Here is a 22247-nt window from a genome sequence, read left to right on the forward strand (position 1 = left end):
GCTATACATTAAGTTGTGATTAAAAAAACCAAATTAAATGTAAAAACCTATTTAAAAACATCATTAATACAGTGCAACTACTCAAGTATTTCTATTACCTTTAAAAATAAAACCAGAACAATGGGCAAAGAGGGCATTATGCTAAGTGATTTAAGTCAAGACAGAGAAAGACAAATACCATATGATCACCCACATATGTAGAATCTAAAAAACAAAACAAATTAATCAACAAACAAATATAAAGGAGAATCAGAACTATAATTAACTGAGAATAATCTGATGCTTGGCAGAGATGAGGGGATGGGGGAAAGGGAAAAATGGGTGAAAGGAACTGGAAGATATAGACTTCCAGGTATGGACTGATAAGTCACAGGAATAAAGGGCACAGTATAGGAAATATTGACAATGATACTGTAATAGTGTTGTAAGGTAACAGATGGTAGTAGCTACGCTTGTGGTGAGTATACAAAGCATAAGGTATAGTGATGTTGAATCATTGCATTGTACAGCTGAAACTAATACCAGATTGTGAGTCAAGTGTACACAAATAAAAAATAATAAAAATTAAAATAAAGATAAAACATTGAATTAGACCACACACATACACACATACAAGTAAGACCAGAATGTTTGCTATCATTTGTACTAAGGAATAGTACTATAGGGTTCTAACTGATTCAATAAGAAAAAAAAAAATAGTGGAATAAAGATTTGCAAACAACATGGTTTGCTACCAAAAACATTCACAGAAGACATTCAAACACAAAAAAATATTGACAGTAAAATATAATGCTCCCTTACAAGATTAATATATGAAAAAACATAGTCTCCTAAACAGCCAGAACAACTACAAATGTGTACTAGACAAAAAGGATCACTAATAACACAAATAACAATCCTAAAGAACCTCTTAGTAATTCAATAAGAAATGGATGAAAATCATACAGAAACTAGAAAAATTTTCAAAGGTCTTGAAATGACACCTAATAAATATATATCTATATATAGATCTATCTATCTATATATGACTCAAATTCTCATACTCTTTTCTGTGAATAAACTATATGTTCATTAAGATCCCATCCAAACACTCAACATTAGGTTAAAAAAAACCTATTTAAATGTAATTTAAAAGAATAATTGTCCAAGAATAATAAATACTAATTTAATAAAGATAAATGTGTTGGGGGTAAGCATAAATTTTCCCTACCAGAAATCAAAATACCATCATACTATAGTCAGGATAATTTAAAGAGAATTGGTTAGCCAATAAGAAAAAAATCATGTCCTCCATTTTCCATTATCAACAAAGTTTATGACATATATTAAAAAGTAAAATATAAAACAAACAAATAAAAAGTCATTTCACAAAGACCAAGGGACAGACAGAGGCAAAGACAGAGACAAGAGATGAGGAGACAGAAAAAGACCCATTCTGAATTTTGTACTCCTCTGAAAAATCATCAGGACCCTATTAAATAAGCAAAGTCACAGCCTCCTTTTACTTTGAATTAATTCTGTGACTCTGCTTTATTTTAATGTGTATGAGAGCAAATCTCTCCCTTCCCTAACAAAGCAAGTACTAGAAAATGTTGAAGTGTGAATCTTGGATTACATTCAATTTTAGGTAGAATTGAGGTGTGATGGTCTCCACTTTTTTGATAATTGCCAATCTGTTTTATTTATAATGCTACCATATCTTCCCTTGTAAAAATTGGAATCATATCAAAATTCCAACAAGAATTTTTTTAACTTTACAATAATACAGGAAGTAAATAGTACATTGCTACAGAACAGAGTCCAAAAACAAGTATCCATAAATGGAAATACTGTTCTGCACATGAATTCATTTATGATCACTTAAAAAAAAAAACAACAACTGCATTTAAAACTGGTGGGATGATTGGCTTTCTATATGAAAAAATTTTCCTTAAATAATACTGCACATAACATGTATTACAAATAAAACTATAATATATGTTAATATTTTTGATAGACATATCTGAGATATATAAATTTGAAATTATGTACAAAGGTATAGAACATATAAAACAAAATGGGAAGATTGAAAGATTTCAGGAATAAAAAGCAAAACAAAGAAACTTTACATCTGACATCAACATAATTTTTAAACAAGAAATGATCTAGAAGAAAGTACTTGCAATATGTATTTTGAAAATAATAAATATTCATAACATATAATGAGTTTCATAAATTACAAAAAGACAAGAAAACTAGGGGCGCCTGGGTGGCTCAGTCGGTTAAGCGTCCGACTTCGGCTCAGGTCACGATCTCGCGGTCCGTGAGTTTGAGCCCCGTGTCGGGCTCTGGTCTGATGGCTCAGAGCCTGGAGCCTGCTTCCGATTCTGTGTCTCCCTCTCTCTCTGCCCCTCCCCGTTCATGCTCTGTCTCTCTCTGTCTCAAAAATAAATAAAATGTTAAAAAAAAAAGACAAGAAAACTATATATATATATATATATATATAAAATATAACTCAGCAATTCACAGAAGAAATGTAAAAGAGCAGTAAACTTTTTTTTTTTTTTAATTTTTTTTTTCAACGTTTTTTATTTATTTTTGGGACAGAGAGAGACAGAGCACGAACGGGGGAGGGGCAGAGAGAGAGGGAGACACAGAATCGGAAACAGGCTCCAGGCTCCGAGCCATCAGCCCAGAGCCTGACGCGGGGCTCGAACTCACAGACCGCGAGATCGTGACCTGGCTGAAGTCGGACGCTTAACCGACTGCGCCACCCAGGCGCCCCAAGAGCAGTAAACTTTTAAACACTATGCTTATTTTTTTATAATGTTGAGGAAAGAACATTATCAGTTTTTCTCACTGAATTTAACATCACCAGTTTTTCTCAATGAATGTAAAAACATACAAATTACCAATAATATCCTATATCAATTGGTCATGTGGAAAAGAGTATTTAAATACAAGGCTGATGCAAACATAGGCTCATAAAGAACTTATGGGAAACAATTTGGCCACATCTATCAAAATATTATATCCTTTGTCCCAATAATTCAAATATAGTTATTAATTGTAATTTAATATACTTGAATACATGTGCAAAGATATTGTTTATATGTGTGCTACATCATTGTTTTAATAATGAAATATTGGTAATAACTAATAATAATAGATGATAATTGAATATATTTGGGGGTATCTATAGTGATATTTAAAATGGAACTATTAAGTACACTTTGCAATATAAAAATATCGGGATAGGTATTTTTTCAAGTTTTAAAAATTATAATAGCAAAAATTCATTTATTTTAGGGTGAATAACTTTATACATAAGTGATTTGCATTGTAAAATAGTAGAGCTTTTCTATAGTTATGAAATAAATCAATTCTTTATCCTCCTCTTACAATTGTTTGCCTTATTATCCTGGGGAAAATAACTGAACAAAATGAAACCTGTAAAAGCTGAAAAAAAGAAAATTGCAGCTATTATCAGTTTTCACTTCCTTCTTCTCTTTGGAAAGGTTTATAAGATGCCAGCCTATCTCAATGCTTCATCTTTTCCAGCCCCAAATTTATAAGCTGTCAATGGTATGCATGGCTGTGATTTAATCCCAGAAGAACTCAATGGTTTGTTCTCTTGGCTGCTTATTCTTTAGTGTATAAACTTGGTATAGTTCTGTGTGTATTTTAGCATATAATTTTTGTCATGCCGGGAATGTTTTTCTTCTTTGATTATGCTAGAAGAAAGCAGTAACATTAAATAAGACTTTCCATTAGTCTTTTCCAATCAATAAAAATAGATGAAAACACTAACAGGAGGAGTGGTAAAGACCTTTGGTGGGAACATAAACAAAGAACAATGATAATCACACAATAAAGCCATGGAGTAAGTTCTGCTAGACTTGATGAAAATGGTGCAAGATTATACGGCCAAATCAAAGTTTAGGCCACAAATTCATTATATTTATGTTATAAATGCATTAAAAATGTGTAAAAGTGTATATGCCAAAATTATAACATTGACTTTCTGGGTGGTGGCAATATAGTTACAGATAGAAATAGAGATAGAGATATAGCATCTATAATTTCTTGCAACAAATACGTTTTTTTGTAGTTAAAAATACAACTCTAAATCATTTGTTATTAGGGGATTGCAAATTGAAACAATAGAATACCGCTATAATAGAATACCAATTATAATGGCTGAAATTATTATTATTTCTTTAAGTGCCAGATGCTGGTGCAGATGCAGAGCAAAATGACCTTTCAATCAATGCTGATGGGCACACAAATGGCACTGCTATTCTGAAGACAGCTTGACAATTTCTTACAAAGGAAAACATAGTTTTTACCTTAGAATCCAGCAATCCCATCATAGGTGTTTGTTCAGCTAATTCAAAAATTACGTTAACGTAAACTTTGCATGGGAATGTTTATAGCAGCTTTAACTATGACTGCCAAAAATTGGAAGGAACCAATGCCCTTCATTAGGTGACTGTATAAACAAACTGTAGTACTTCTTCTATACAGTATAATTTACTCAACAAGCAAAAGAAATAAGCTATCAAGCTATGAAATATGCATCACTGAAACTTACATGCGTATTGCTGAACAAAAGACAGGGTGTTACAGCTACATAGTATATAATCCCAATTGTAAAGCATTCTGGAAAAGGAAAATCTCTAGAGAGTGAAAAGTCAGTGGTTACCATGGGTTCAGGTGGAGGGAGGGGGCTAAACAGGTGAAGTACAGAGGATGTTGAGTGTTAAAAACATTCTATATGATACTGCAATGGTAGATACAAGAAATTATACATTTGTCAAAAAACCATAGTACAGTACAAAGAGTGAAACAATGTGTAAAATAAAATAAAAACAAAATATTTTTGAGGGGGGTTCCCAGGAAGGAATGTAGACTGTCCACAAAAGAATTTAACTTTGTGTGAATCCCATTATGTGTGAAGCCACCTTAGAGAAGAGAGTGGGGGGAAAAGGTACTGACTTAAGTAAGTTTGAACAGGAGTGTTTGTAAGATTGAAAACAAAAGGAATTACACATAGGGGCACCTGGGTGGCTCAGTGGGTTGAGTGACCTACTCTTGATTTTGGCTCCCATCATGATCTCAGGGTTTGTGGGTTTGAGCCCTGCGTCAAGCTCTGCACTAACATCATGGGACCTGCTTGGGATTCTCTCTTTCCCTCTTTCTCTGCTCCTCCTCCTTCCCCTCAAAATAAATACATAAACTTAAAAAAAAAGGAATTACACATAAGCAGTGTACTGTAGTTAATAAAGTTTCCTATTGGATACTGAAACAATTCTGCTAATACTAGGACTGAACAATCTATACATGAATCACAGATGGTAAGAATGGGAGTTTTTACAGATAAGCAAGAAGAGGAAGCTAGAGTACTCTAGGTGGTAATAAATTAGAGTTGGAGATAATATAAACTCATGTTTATCTTAATATTGATGGTTACATATAGAAATATATATTTGTGTGTATGTGTTGAGGTTAGTCTACACACGTATATTTTCTTGCTCTGTTAGGTGAAAAGACCATCGAGAAAAGATATAACAATGGTAATGAACAACTCTGGTACCCAGATCTTGGTCTCTGACACATTTTCAAATAAAAGGAACCAGGACTTCTTGGGGAAATGGCAGATTGCAGAACTGGGATACACACGAATACAGGATTAGCCAGAAGCATCTTGCAGTGCCAGAAAGCAAGAAAGCACTAGTACTAGTAGTAGCAGTAGTGATAATAACAATAATACTACAGAAATATGTCAAAGTGACACAGGAGGTAACTGAAAGAGCTCTAAATGGGCAAAGCTAGAACAGTTTGAGCATCAAAATAAAACTCTTAGATTATAAACTTCAGGGTAAATGAATATTCTGAAGTCATACTGATATAAGAAATGATTGAACAAATGAAGGAAGGAAGGAAGGAAGGAAGGAAGGAAGGAAGGAAGGAAGGAAGGAAGGAAGGAAGGAGAAAGGAGGGAGGGAGGAAAGAAGGAAGGAAAGAAGGAAGGAAGGAGGGAGGGAAGGAAGGGAGGGAAGGAAGGGAGGGGAGGGAGGAAGGAAGGAGGGAGGGAATGAAGGGAGGGAAGGAAGGGAGGGAGGAAGGAGAGAGGGAAGGAAGGGAGGGAGGAGGGAGGAAGGAAGGAAGGGAGAGAGACAAATATGTGGAATAGTTCCAAATAATTTTTGTAGGTATTCCACTCCCTAGGAGGTAATAGCATCAATTCTCACTCTGTAAGTGTGGGTTGCACGTAGTAGCTTATTTCCAAAGAGTACTTGGAAAAAAGGGGAAAGAGTAACTTTAGGTAGAGAAACCTGGAAAACACTATCACAGCCACATGATCAAAGTAAACCTCTCCAGTGACAAATCATGTTTATAGTATGTACCCTAAACATGATGTGATAAATTATACTTTATCTCTGTGGGCTTTCTTTCCAAAGTATATAACCTGAACCTAATCATAAGGAAATAACACCAGACAAATTCCAGTAGAGAGATATCTTATAAAATACTTGAAAAATACTCCTCAAAAATGTCAAATTAATCATAAACAAGGAAATTTAGAGAAACTGTCACAGCCAAAAGGAACCAAGGACATGACAGGATAGGATCCTGGAACAGACAAAGATATTAGGTAAAATCTAAGGAAATCTGAATACACTGAGTTTTATTTAATAATCACATATCAATATTGGTTCATGAATTGTGACAATACAAGCAAGATAAATATTATCCTATTAATATAAGATGTTAATGACAGGAGAGACTAGTGAAGGAGTATGTGGGAATTCTCTACTATCTTCTCAATTCTGTAAATATAAATCTCTTCTAAAAATACATCATTAAAAAATGAATAGGAAAGGGACAATTTTTCATTACACTTATTTATCTATGGTTAGATTTTTTTTCTAAACTGAATATATATAGATTTATTTTATTATGTAAAACAAGAGTAATTTAAAAACACATTTATTTTTTAATAATCAATAAAAGAGTGAACACATGGAACCCTCATTGTATGGATGTTACTATCCACTTACATTATGAACAGGATTTTAATAGCATGCACCCAGATGCAATGAATATGCCTTTGTGCTTTCATCTGGGGATTGGGAGGAGAGGGATAGACACTCAAGCAGCTCTTGGGGTACAGAAAAAAATGGTCTCAGGATTAAACTTCGAATTCTGGCAAGAAAAGTATATTTAATTTGGTAGAAAACATCTATGATGATGCGTAATGTAATAATGTCAAGTAAAATATGGTATTTAAACTGAGTGACATTGCTAAATAGAAAAAATCACAAAGTCCTCTCCAAATCCATGGATACAATGAAGTTTAGGGAGTTGTGAACAGAGCATTCTTAATTACCTCAGCTGGAATGTGCCTATTGGGAAAATGAGTGATTTCTAAGCAAAACATAGGGTTAGCTGTTTAGGAGTTTAGAGATTTAATGGAGAATTTTTATCTTTTGTAAAATGGGTCAGAGAAATTAAATAAATATAGTTATTAAATAACTGATTCCTCAGGTTCTATAAGAAAGTGAGTCAATTACATAAAAAGTGAAGTAAACTTTAAAATAGCAACTTAATAAAACTTTTTCATATGTAGACTAATTATCACATTTGATTCTCACAGCCCACTAAAATGTTATTTGGTAAATGCTATCATCAACACCATATATAGAATGGAAATAAGGCTCATAAAGGCTAAATACATTGCCACAATTCACAAAACTTGCAGTGACAAGATTTGGATTTGACCTACATATTTTTTGTTTTGTTTGTGTGTGTGTTTTATTTTATTTTCGGAAACTACAGTCTTCTCCCAAAGCCTGAAAAAAGTACACTGAAAAAGTACACTCTAGAGGCACCTGAGTGGTTCAGTTGTTTAAGTGACCAACTCTAGATTTTGGCTCAGTTCATCATCTCAGGGTTGTGAGATTGAGACCCATGTCGGGTTCTGCACTGCAAGCATGGAGTTTACTTGGGATTCTCTCTCTCTCTGCCCCTTCTTCACCTTCAAAATAAATAAACATTAAAAAAAAAGTACACTCTAAGCAGAAGACATGGCTACAGTATTGAATTGATCATAAATCATATTTTATGCCATATTTTGGGTGACTAATATTAGGTATAATGTTAGGTTGCTTAGAGAAGACTGGTGGAAATTTGAATATCTAAATTAATTTTATTAACCTCAAAAAACTAAATACTCTGGAATACTTTATACTCAACATCCAGATCAATGTTCTAAATATGGTCAACCTTGATTTTTGAGTAAAACCCAAAGGTTATGCACTACCTTGAAAAGCAGGTTATAAGTTTCATAAAAATACAATGTCAACTGTATAAAAACCTGATACTTTATGTAGGTTGCCATATGTCATAGACAACAAACTACTGACTGAACATATGTGAATAGAATTTATTACTGGAATAAAAGGAATTCTTTAGCAAGAATAAACTGGCACATTCAGTGATGACAAACATCAAATTATAGGTTTGATCAGAATTTTGAAGCGTATGTGAATCCAGTACCTAGTTTATATACTTAAATTTCATCTATAATAACCCTGCCAAACCATCCTAACATTTTGTCCAGCACTTGTGTCTGTGTGTGTGTTTTGTGTGCACTTTTTAAAAACTCCAGTGACAATGCTTTCCATAGGCATGATATTTCAAAGTTATAATTATCTTATTGAGCAGCTTTGTTAGAAGATGTCTATTCATAGTTATCTGCCAACTTTCTCTTCTAGCTTGTACAAGTTAAGATAAAATTTAACACTGAGATCACCACTGGAAAACCATTTTACACTGAATATTTTAAGAATTTTTTTTAATGTTTATTTATTTTTGAGAGAGAGAGAGAGACAGAGCATGAGCGAGGGAGGGGCAGAGAGAGGGAGACACAGAATCCAAAGCAGGCTCCAGGCTCTGAGCTATCAGCACAGAGCCCGATGGGGGGCTCAAACTCACAAACCGTGAGATCATGACCCGAGCCAAAGCCGGATGCATAACCGACTGAGCCACCCAGGTGCCCCACCATTTTCCACTGAATATTAAAAACAAATACTTGCTGAGAGTTTGCTATGAGCCAGCAACCTCCATGTTGAAATCTTGGGGTCATTACTATGAATGAAATGTATAATCTGCTATCAGGATATTTGATCTCAATAAAGAAATCTCTACACAGTTTTGAGGAAACAAGTTATAATACAAAAATCCTATACCTTTCCAATTTATGTTCACTTATGAGGGCAATAGGAAAAAAAAACACTCAAATATATCAAAAATAAGCAAGGCAAATGACAAATAAATGAGTAATAACTAAGGTATATGGGCTCCCATATGATTCTGAAAGGTTATATTGCCCAACTTTCTGTTTTATTTTAATTTTTTCTTAAAGGGGTATTTTTAATAAAATATAATTTTATATAGACCTTAATGTTTTTTACACAGTAAGAACACACTAATAATCATAAATAAGATTACTATTACTAAAAGAACAATATAACAATATTGGTAGAAAAGATAATGAGATAGCTCATCAGTATTGGTTGGTACTAGCTAAGTGTCCAAGAGTTTGTTACGTATTAGTAATAATTAATTAGTAATTACTAACCCAAAAACAGAATTAAGAAAAGATATTATTCACAATCACCAAAATTTGTTTAATTGAAACCTCCTCAGTCCCTTCTGCCAGCCTAGTGGTCTTCAAGATTAAGCAAGCACTCTTAGCCTGTGTGATTAACTAACCCCTTCTTTGTATATCTATGATCATGCATTCTTTCCTAGAAAGAACACTTCTGCACATCATCAGGCTCTCTTGCACAAGCTCCCCCCAGGACACCAAGAAACCAGAACTTCCTGCACAACCTCAGGGCACTGAGATAAACTGCAGCTGGCATCAACAGGTCTGCATGTAATCAAGAAATGTCACAGATTACTGAACTCTCTTAACAGGTTAAATCCTTTTTAAAAATCTCTGGGCCAGGCAGAGACCTCCAGGGTCAGCCTTTGGACAAGAGTCCATCTTCTTCCCAGGTGGCCAGACTCCTGAATGAAGTTCAAATTGCTTTCCAGTCAAAACTCGTCTTTTGAATTTTGGCTTTTCAAGAGACAGGCAGCTGAACTTGAAACTTGGGTTTTGGTGAGATAGTTCATAATAAATTGTTCACTACAATTTGCCTGTTGGGGAACTCTAATTAAAACAAAATATTCTTTCAACCCAGAAATCTCCACAAAGGTACTAGGAGAAACACTCTTATTATTGAAGAAGCATTAAACCCAAATGTGATACAGTGAAACAGATTTACATAGAAATAGCTGATAACACATTACATACATGTTCTCAAGATAAACAACTAGTCCTCTAGTAAGAGGAGCTGACAGCACCATTCCTGATATATAGTTTATCTTAACTTTACCTGGTAAGCGAAGTGACCATCTATGTTAGCTAGTTGGATTTATCCAGAGGAAAAGCAAACTTCTCATATCTTTATAACAGGAGGCAGTTTTACAAATTGGGACCAGGAACCCACTGAAGTTAGGATTCTTAGTAGGGGCTCTACCTTCTTCAACATTTACATTTCAAAGACAAGGCTCCCAGACATTCCTGGGTCAAAACGCTGACAAAAGCCTTATCTAGTCTTCAAAAGGATTTATATACATTTCAAAGCAATGAGAAAACACTTATAGTTGCACATTTTCTAAGATAAATGCTCTAAAAAAGAGTGAAGGGAAATCTCCTTTTCAACAGGGAGAATTAAGCCTCTTATTTTTAATTTGTATTTGACCTCACATGACTCAGATTTTAGCTACTGAAACAAAGGAAATAAATTTAAAGAAAGTGTACATAAAATTTAAAAAGAGTATTTAGCACTAAGAACAATTAAATTAAGATGGATTAGGAAATGATATAAGGAAATACTGTAAACATGTATCAAAAATTTACTATGTAGCACATATAAAAGATTATACAAAGTTATAAAAATTCCAATTATAAATGTGTATCATGGGGCACTTAGGTGGCTCAGTCAGTTAATCTTCTGACTCCTGATTTCAGCTCAAGTCATGATCTCATGGCTCATGAGATTAAGACCCACACTGGGCTCTGCACTGACAGCGCTGAGCCTGCTTGGGATTCTCTGTGTCCTTCTCTCTCTGTTCCTCCCCCACTCTCTCTATCTCTCAAAATAAATAAATAAATAAACATTAAAAAGTATAAATACATAAATAAATAAAATAAAATGTGTATCATTCAACACAATAGGAAATCCAAAAAATTTTCAAAAACTAAACTATTCAACCTTTCCTTTAATAGATGAACTTAGTTAATATTAAAATAATTCATTTGTACCTTTTAGCCAAGAAAACCACTTGCTGAGGGGCAGGAAATCCCTTCCAATCCAAGGCATTTCAACTTTCTTGTTGTTACCACTCTGTCCACCTCCCATTTCTTTCACTGAAGAAGAGCATTAAAAATATTTAAAAATAAGTAAATAAAATTAATCAGCTAAATTCTAACTTGGGCATCATCCAACACTTTTTTTTTCTTTAATTTTCAGAATTTTGTTTTCGGTCAATCCCAAACCTAGAAATCAAGAGGCTAGATATGATGGCAGTTGACATAGTAGGGCTTTATTATTGGTATTATCTTTTTTAATTCACAATACAGCCTCAGATAGTGAAATCATACCACATAGACTTAAAAGAGTCAAACAAGAATGTTATGTTATGTGGCTCAAAAGAGAAGCTAAAAACCAGTCATACTCATGGAGCAGAAATATTGTAATAGAGACAAAACTGAGTTTTTTATTGTTTTTGTTTGGTTTTTTTGTTTGTTTTTTTCCAAGTGGAGGTGGAGGAATAGACAAAGTGTCCTTCCACCCACAGACTTTATATACATGTCCACAACTTACAGTAGTTGCCACAGTTCAATGGAGGTGGTGTGGTTTAGATCACGGACACCGTATTCCACTGAAGAATAGATTTGTTCCTGCAGTTTCCATGATGCCATTGTAATTGAATGTAAAATCCATTTGCATAAATAATATAAGTAAACTTTTGTCTCTTATTTTAAACATGTTCAACAACCATTGAGAGCTTTATACTTTTTTTCAAGTACAGAAGTTGATAACTATGTCCAGTTCACAAGCCAAATCTAGTCTGTAGCCTTTTTTTGTAGTCTTCAAATGATTTTTTTTAACATTTTGAAAGGGTTGTAAAAATACACACACACACACACACACACACACACACACACACACGGCAACAGAGACCATGTGTGGCCCACACAGTCTAAGGTATCTGCTCTATGGCCATTTATAGGAAAAGCAATTCACTGCTTTTAGTGAGTTGTCTTTTTGGGGAAGGTATTGAAAGGGGAGATTTCATACCTTGAAAACAGAGCTAACACTGCTCTCTAAAATTTTGCTGTTTTTACATGAAAAGCAGTTTCCTTTCCTCTAAATAACTCACTTCCTAACTTTCTGATTACTTCTTATTACTAATTATATACTGGCATACTGTTTTTTTTTTTCTTTTATACACACGAATATACCTATGTGGTGCACTAATATGCCTTCCCTGTGACAGGACTCATTAAATATGTGATATTGGTGATTCTGTGGATAAAGACAAAACATGTTAACTAAGAGTCCTCCCAGGTGGGAGTAAAGCAATTTGTTCTAAAATTCCAGATGAGAGATGTCCTGGGGAAATCACTTATAGAAACTGGTGTCACTTAATAGACACTAAGACCTGACCTTTACTGACCACCTGCCTGTACTCAGTAACCTTTGCCTTACATTTTTCCTTAAGCTCTTCTTTCAAGTTTACCTCTTAATGAAGGCAAATGAAATCTGAAGTCACTTTTCAGGTGATGGTGACTGCCCGGAAAAGACCTTCCACCAGCCCAGACCACCCAGACCATTTGAGCTAAACCCCTAATTCCAGCCTACACAGATGAACCCTAGCGTGACCCTTGGAATGACCACAGGAATGACTGACAACTACTTTTATCTTATTATAATACTAAAATCTCCACCCAAGGAGGAGCATCAGCCCCATTTGCATAACACACAATGTATGTAAAGTCATGTTTCTTTAAGGCACATATGCAACCTTATGTCTGCCTCTACATATGATGACAAGACTTCCCTTTCTAAAATATTCATCCTAACCCTAAACAAAAGGAACCCATTCACCCTTTCTCAGGGAGTCACCTTTGGAAGCTATTCCTCATGATCTCTTTATTTGCTGCCAATAAAGTTTTCTTTGTGTGACGACTCACCTGTTACGGTTTCTGACTCACCAAGGAGTGAATTCACGTTGGTTCGGTTACACTGGGAGTACCTGCAATGTAAAGAAGATTGGTGTCTCTTTCTTCTATTAGATTTACCCAATTAAGCAAGCAGTCTTATTGATCAGTCTTGCTCCTGCCTGTACTGGGTATAGACAATGGCAAAGCAATGACAGCCAAGCAGCTTGTCTTCTTGCCAGTTGCCAGAGCTATGTTGAATGCTTGCTAGTGGGTCAATTGAACCCCATGAGAAATAGCTAAATGTCTTACTAGTATTGTATTTGAGAAGTCTTGCTGGTGAGAATTTTCTATTTCAGCAACCTGTGTACTTGAAAGAGATCCTAAAGAAAATCCAAATATCTTGTGCTTGCACCCCATCAAAGGGTCTGCATTTAGAAATCAGTCACATATGGGGTACCTGGGTGGCTCAGTTGGTTAAGCAGCCAACTTGGCTCAGGTCATGATCTTGTGGTTCATGAGTTCAAGCCCCACAATAGTCTGTCTACTGTCAGCATAGATCCTGCTTCGAATAACCTGTCCCCCTCTTTATTTGCCCCTTCCTTGTGCGCTCTCTCTCTGTTGTTCGATAATATTGTAATAATAATAATAATAATAATAATAATAATAATAATAAAACATTTAAAAAACACAAGAAACCAGTCACATAGAGGGCATCCGCGGTCCATTGGCATTTGCCAGAAAACCAACTTCAAGCAACAGAAGGAAGACTCATCTTTTACCCTCTCCTACCTTCCAACACAAGACATTCATAGAACTATTGCATTCAAAAAGGGAGTGGAAGGAAAATAACCATGCCCCCACTTAATGTGAAGGAGAAACATAAAAGCTACCCAATTGACATAATCTACTCTGGAAAGTGGTTACAGGGGGAAGGGGGGCAAACTCTGGTTTATATGTGAACACAGACTTTTAACTGTGCAGATTTAAATAGCTGAAAATGACTTGAAAATTAAAATAGCTGAACAGAATGTCACTCAATAATCTGATGCTTGGCAGGGAGAAGAAATCCACATAGTATATTTGGGTCCAAAGAGTGAATAGACAGCTGGATACAGTTGGTATGCAAATGAACTAATACTATTTAATACAGAAGCTATCATTATAGTTAGCCTTACTCATCTTATTGAAATGCTCCTTTTTAAAAAGTTTAATTACTTAAAAACATATTCTTTATACACATGCAATGCAATTATTAATTGATAATGAAATCTACCTTATATCAATTTTCCCTAAATTTAAATTATTCCTTTATTTATTTTGAAATACACTCACACTGATTATTCTTGTGTTTTGTTTTTCTTTCTTTCTTTCTTTCTTTCTTTCTTTCTTTCTTTCTTTCTTTCTTTCTTTTCAAATGTGTTTTTATCTGGATCCATTTTTTAAAAAGATCTTCCAGAAATTAGGTTTAATTTGGGGTATATCTTCTTTAGGGAGGATTAAGTTTGTTGAACATGATTTTGGAGAATAAAGGACAACAATGCCTCCAAACTGAAAAATAGTACTCCCCCATCTGACACAAATAGACGCTGACATTTGAACATAATTATCAGATACTAATTTTCCATGACATAAAATGTGATTTTCTCTCAACTGTACTGACTTCTGTATTCATTTGATGAACAATGAATGGCTTGTACATTATCTTGGTTAAAACAGAATTCTCCTGACATTTGCCATAATTCAATTCTGTAGAGAAAAAGGGAGGAATAATGACACCAGATAACTTGAGGCTCATTTAACAACCAACTGGGTTCTAAGAAGTAGTTGCTCTTGTTTGGGGTTAGTACAAACTCACAAGCCTTTCCCTTAGCATAGAGTCTGCCTTATTAAACATTACTCAAGGTGATTAAGATGTTCTATCTCTGTGAATGTCCTCATTCTTCTTCACATAAATAACTTGACAAAGCTCAGGGCTACTTTATGGACAGAGCTCGATATACTTTGATATCTATGGACCTTAACATATTGGGAAGCATGGAATTTCAATTTAGACAGTTCCATATTAAAAGTGAACTCATCCTACTTACAAATACTGGGTGAAATTAGAGAAAAAAAGTATACTCTGCCACTCAGTAATCTCATCTGTTAACTGGGATAACATTTATCCATAAGATTTTTATAATTGTTGAATCAGGTATTTACTGAAGAAATACTTATTGAGGAACTACTTTTTTAATTTTTAAAGTTGATTTATTTTATTTTCAATAATCTCTACACTCAAAGTAGGGCTCAAACTCACAACCCTCTTCCAACAGACCAGCTAGGCACCCTGAGGATCTAATTTAAATATGGCATGCTAGCTATGACAGAGTGCTCCAGTCCTCATGCAGTTTATAGACCAATAGGGAAAACAGACCATTGACAAGGAGGAAAACAGATACATATTTAAATTAAAAACTGAATAACACTGAGAATATAAAGAGATGCTCTCATAGTTAACAATGTAATAAGGAGTAGTTTATTTTAATTTTGGATACCTAGGGAGTGGAATGGAATTCAGAGATCTAAAACTATAAGTGGTCAACCATAGGGTCCAGATCAATTGCAAAGGTAATGAGGCAGGAAAGAACTTGGCCACTGAGACAATTCATAATTATTGGGATATAAAACGTTCACCCGAGTGCTAAGCAGGTAGTAAAAATTCAGTAAGTTACCTTATTTGTTCTGGTTTTCCCTATAAATTTCTCATACAATTAATTTGCCTTTAGGTCTTTGTTATTCTTCAAACTTGGTTTTGAATCTTGGTCTCAGTATAGCAGTTGTGCAATTTTGCTCAAAAATCTGAAATAGTCAGTTAAGTGTCCGACTTTGGCTCAGGTCATGATCTCATGGTCCGTGAGTTTGAGTCCCGTGTCAGGCTCTGTGCTGACAGTTCAGAGCCTGGAGCCTACTTTGGAGTCTGTCTCCCTCTCTCTCTGTCCCTCCCCCACTCACGCTCTGTCTCTCTCTGTCTCTCAAAAAATGAATAAACGTTAAAAAATTTTTTAAAAATCTGAAATCGTTGAAATAACTGTTCTCTGAACTTCATGGACAGAACCTTGTCTAGGGAGAGGTAGACATCCAAGTTAGAATAAGCCATGCCTATCGGACTACAGAAATCCAGGTTATCCAATCCTGAGCCACAGGATTGTCAATTATGAGTTGTAGGAAGTGATAGGAGTTGCTTTGAATGTTTTATAGTAACTCCTTCAAAGGCTAATATATAATAAAGACACATTTTTGTTTCATGAGTGTGAAACTCAGAATCATAAATTCTGTATAAAGGAGGAGTCTGTGTGTGTGTGTGAGTGTGTGTGTGTGTGAGTGTGTGTGTGTGTGTGTGTGTGTGTGTGTGTGTGTGTGTATTTAAGGGATATAGTGGCCACTAAAACACAAAAGGTCAGGCTGATCAACATGCAGATAGTATGCTTTGTTTCCTCAGATATATAATTTTTGCTGTAAAATCATCAGTGTAGGAGATTTCCTCTTTTTTGTGTGTCATGGGGATATATTCCTTCCTTTTCATATTAGCCTGTTAACTGAATTGACATAATACTTGTGAAGGTTTAGTGGAGTCATTCCCACAGTGAGTATTCACAGAGGTTGTCACAAGTTACTGATAACCAACAGAAAGTTTAGCTGTGGTATTTAAACCTTGGATATGTTCAAAGTTGAGTGTATCTATGAGATTAAAAATCAGGAAATGTTAGAAATCACACGCATGCATTTCTTGGACCAACTCCTCTGGCCACTGAGTTTCTTCAGCTTTGGACCCTTAGTGATAAGGGCATCCATTAGGAAGCAGGATTAGTAAAACTTGGTTGATATCCTTTAACTTAGACACAGACTGGTTTGTAACAGAAAGCAAATCAGAAAACCATAGACTGCTAAGCTGACTGAGAAATGGTTAATGTATTATTTTCCTTTTAGATAAGACAAGTTGAGAGGCCAAACTCAGTCCAGGGTTCTTTAACTGAGACTGTAGGAGCAACACAAGAAAAAACATGTCCTCTGGACTTTTTCAGTTCAGTTCTGGGCCTTTATCAATTTCAAAAGTGGGAGCAAATCTTTTTTTCCTAACCAGTGGTGGGAGACCCATTTCTCAAATCTCTTCTTGTTCTCTTCTTTTTTTTTTTTTTTCGATAATGCAAATAGATTTTTCAATAGTTTTTAGTTTAGAAGGATAGGAATAATCTTTCATGGTTTCTTTCACTAATGATAGCAGTTAACATTATTAACACACATATTAACCCATAACCTATCCAGTGGCTTCAATACTCAGGTCAAATCTGATTTGCTTTAAGAAGACTTCCCATTCTTCATCATCAGGGTTAGTGACTTTCTAGTCTTTGATCATACAGCACCATATTTATATTCTTATCAAATTGTTCTGTTCTTTGATTATTGGTTTACTTGCTTTCTTCTCTGCTTAACAATAAAAGTTTATAGGGCAGTAACTGTGTATCACATAAACATTTGCATACCCACGTAATCTCTTAGAGTCTGGCACCTGACAAGTGCTAGATTTAACTGTGTTGAATATCTACATTTCAGTTTCTGATTATCTTTAGACACATACTATACACCCCTATCTCCAGCAGGTAGAATTACAAACCCGTGCCAAATTCACAAACTGGCTGCTGAAGATTAGAAGCATAGGAGTGGAAAATGATAGGTTTAGGAAGACCCTGGTAGCAACAATATTAACAAATCCGGTGAAATTCTGAGATATAAACATGGCAAAAAAAACCCTATTTCTTGCCAATAATTATATCCACATAAACAGAGGAACTTATTTTCAAATTATAATAGTCTCAAAGGCTAATTTAACCTTCTGTCTCTTTTTATACTTCAGAATTAATTTGACACATCCACTAAAGAAGATAGTAATATTTTAGAGACTGGCAACTCCCAGAATCACTTTTGAGACCAATCGCTATTAAATAAAACAGAAGGGAAGTATACGTGTGTGTGTATCTAAGTATGTGCTTTGTGTATGCATCATTTACTATTAATTTATAAATCTATAAATCTCAAATAAAGTGACTCTTCCTATTGCTATTAATATTTATTTGGTGATTGAAAAGGAAAAGTTTGGCATTAAACCTTCTCCCTGTTCCCCCATTGTCTTCATTCTCTCTGTTTTTTTTTTTAAGTTTATTTATTTATTTTGAAAAAGAGAAAGACAGCAAGTGTGAGTGGGGGAGGGGCAGAGAGAGGAGAGACAATCCCAAGCAGGCTCCACACTGACAGAGCCTAACACAGGGCTTGAACTCACACACTGTGAGACCTGAGCCAAAATCAAGAGTCAAATGCTTAGCCAACTAAGCCACCCAATGTCCCTCTCTCTACTTTTTGTTTCACGTTTTCTTTTGTTTATTCTGCTTTATCTCCTACCTTTACTCCACTTCCTCATCGCATGCAGAATAAGGAGAATGGGCTTTGGAACCAGGGATATTTGAGTTTGAAATTCTAGCTCTTTTATTTATTCTCTGAGAGTACTTGGCAAATCAAATACACCTAAAAGTCGAGGGAAACGTGGAAACAATGAAGGTGTCCTACAGCTGGTGCATGGCCAGGACCACTAAATAATAAATAACAAAATTAAAACACTTTTCAAAGTCATGTCTTTCTACCTTATACATGCAGAGTATCCTTTTGCTGATTATCTGGTTCCACCCTTTATTGCTAGTTCTTTTGTGGCAGTCTGCAATCAAAATTAACATTGTTTTATTTCCTTTCATTTGCATCCTCTTCATTTCCACCATTTCTGTTCTAGTTCAGTCTCTCAAGATTTCAAGCACACCAATTAAAAAACTATTTCCAGCACATTAATTAAAATCCTCTCACCTACTATCACTTTCTCCTTGCAGAATCATAATACACAGTATTGCCAATTTCACCATCCCCAAAACACTCCATCATCAGATGGTGTTTCTAACAACATGTATCTGGGCCCTTCATTCCTATATTATCAAATAAGAAATCTGTACCTGTCTTCCAAAGCATTCAAACTTGTACATCCCATTCATGCTATTGCTTCTTGCCTCTTGAGGAGTAGAGCCACATGTCCAATACAGCCTTCAAAATTATTATCTTGTAAGCTCAGCTCATTTATCCTTGTCTCAAACTGCCCTAGCTCTTATTTTCCCAAGCTTAGTTAAGAGTTCTAGCAAACTACCCAGGCATCCCAAAACAGAAACCTGAATATTTTCCTCAAATCCTACTTCTTCATTTCCAGAGCTAATTAATCCACCAAGTAATGTACATTTGCGTTTCTAAATATCTCTCGACTGTCTTATCTCCATTTTCTTGGATTATTTCAGGATCTTGCTATCCAGCTCATTTGAAGGCATCTCTTCAAAGTTAAAAATTCATGTAGAGTATTTTAGTCCATCCTAACTTATAAAAATGGAACTCACATCTCTTAGTACAAACCCATTGTACATGACCCAAATGTGACATGTAATGCCCTTGAATATCAAGGGTCTTTTCTGTGTCACACTCTGCCACACTACAGCTTCTCTCCCTGACCAACGAAACTTCTTTCAGTCCCTCAAATGGCCAAAGGACCTCACAATTCTGCTTCCCATTGGCCTGAAATATATGTTCTTACCGTGACCATACAGAAAATGTCCATACAACTGCCAACACAGGGTATAGCTACTTTCTCCATTGGGCCTGGTGGGCCTGGCTATTTCACTCAGGTGGCTTCAGTCCCCACCATATCATAGTTATAGCTTTCATCATCTTGAATGGCAGTTGTCTGTGCATGTTCTGAATCACTGAGACAGATCCATTCCTCTGAAATAGCTGGTGCAAAAAGTACTCCCTGTGCAAATTAGAAAATGGATGAGCATACATTTTGTTTTCCATTATAGCCTTGGTCCCCATACTGCCCTCAACATGTGATGCTCACTTGTTACCCTCACCTCGTCTGAGACTTAATATGTTTCCCTTTCTCAACATGTCTTTCTTTTCACTTTACAATACTTAAAAATATATATATGTACCTCTTTTAATTCTCATGACATCATTGTGAGGTGAATGTTTCATCTGTTGTCTGGTAAAACTAAATGAGACTCAGAATTAACGACTGACCAAAAGTCTAACACCTAAAACTGGCAGAATCAGGAGAGGAAAACAGAACCGATGCCACAACTAATATTATTCATACTCCTTTATGCTATAACCCCATCTAAAATTCCTTCTGAAAAAATATCACAGTTGCTTGTTTTGTGACTGCCTAAGTAATCCAGGCTCAAGCGATCTGCCTCTCCTGTAGTTATCTATGTCAGTTACATTCTGAGTCGCAGAGAACTGGGTCATATGCCATATTATATAATCCTCTATTGACTTACGTTATCACACTCAGACTCATAACCTAACATCCAAATTCTTCATTTGTGAAATGACAGTTTTAGTAGAAATCTCATATAAATAAAACAAATACTAAGTGGATAAAACAATTTCTCAATATCAGTTGATAATTAATTAGTTAATGATTAATTGATATTAAATTAATTTCTATTAGTTTCTTTAAGATAACCTTAACTAGTTTAAAGTTTTGTAATACCAAAAATTGTCTCTTTGTCCTTGTGTATTACATAGCTCATACATAGTATAAACAATAGTAAGTTAATTGATAATGCAGGTTTATCCTTTCAGTGTTTATAGTTTTTTTTAATGCAGCATGAGAATTTAATTATCATTTTATATTATTACCTGATAGAATTTTTCCTATGTTGATTAATGAGGATAGAAAAATCTTTATCCTCATTTTAGAAGTACAAACAAATTCATTGAGACAAAAAAAAATAAATGAGGCAGAGAAATTGGATAGAGAAAAGATTAAAGGAAAATATTTTTTTAAAAGACATGATTATCTTACATGAACACACCTCCCAAATTATTTGAAGTTCTGTTAGAGCTAATTAGTGTTCAGATATTTGCTTACAAGGAAGACAAATATGGAAATAAATATTTTGCTTAAAAAATTATGTAAGTCATTACATACTGTTTCTATTAACAGTAATAAACCATCTGCATATAGGCTTCAAACAGAGATATAGTGATATATCTCAACTTACATATATATATGTATATATATACATATATATATTCAAGAATATAGACGTCGATATATTTGAATTCGAATGAATAACTAAAATAATCTGTGAGGTATATGTTTTTCCCTTTGGCTGCTTGGATCCAAAGCTCTTGTCCTTTACTTCATATTGCACACCCACGTTTCAATACTTTAACAAATATTGTTAGCTGAAAATACTTCCATAATTTGACCATGTTTTTCCACATCCCTTTTAACTCCCACATCACAATTATCTGTCACTTGGATGATTCTAATAGCCTCTTTTCTGGTCTCCCTGCTTCTGCTCTGGTTCTCTGATGATACATTTCACATAGCTGCTATTTAGAGTGCCTCTCTCAAGCATAAGTCAGATCAGATCCCCCTATTCTTTAGAGTCATCAGACAGCCTCCACTTCTCTCAGAGTAAAAGCCAAATTGCTTAAAAAGCCCAATATGATCTGGCTCCACACCACTGTTCTGGTTTCTTTCTGCTATACTTGACTGTGGCCAAACAAAGGATACTGCTGTTCCTGGTACTAGCCAAACATATTCCAGACATAGGGCTTTTGAACTGGCTCTTCCCTCTTCATGGATCAGTCTTTTCCATGTGTCCAAAAACGTATTCCCTCACTACTTTCAAGTAACTCCTCAAATATCACATAATTATGGTAGAATGCCTTCCTTGACTTCTTTAGATAATATAGAATTCCTTGCTCTGCTCAGGACTCCTGTTCTTTTACTGTTTTTGTTTTCTTTCTGTAAAGTCCTATGAAATCTATCCTAGCTATTTAGAAATTTAGGTTCTATGAGGGCAACGCATTGGACTATTTCATTCACTAAGTTGTTCTCACA

General features: G+C 34.9%; 1 long non-coding RNA gene across 1 annotated transcript in view; it reads left to right on the top strand.

Annotated features, from left to right (window-relative positions):
- LOC131486190 (uncharacterized) overlaps positions 1–9953 on the top strand; it is a 58461-nt gene extending 48508 nt beyond the window's left edge. The window contains exon 3 of the long non-coding RNA XR_009249225.1: positions 9799–9953. This is a non-coding gene — a long non-coding RNA (uncharacterized LOC131486190). The remainder of the gene's footprint in view (positions 1–9798) is intronic.
- Positions 9954–22247: the final 12294 nt, after the last annotated feature.

This window comes from Neofelis nebulosa, chromosome 9 (genome assembly GCF_028018385.1).
Source record: "Neofelis nebulosa isolate mNeoNeb1 chromosome 9, mNeoNeb1.pri, whole genome shotgun sequence".
NCBI classification, from domain to species: domain Eukaryota; kingdom Metazoa; phylum Chordata; class Mammalia; order Carnivora; family Felidae; genus Neofelis; species Neofelis nebulosa.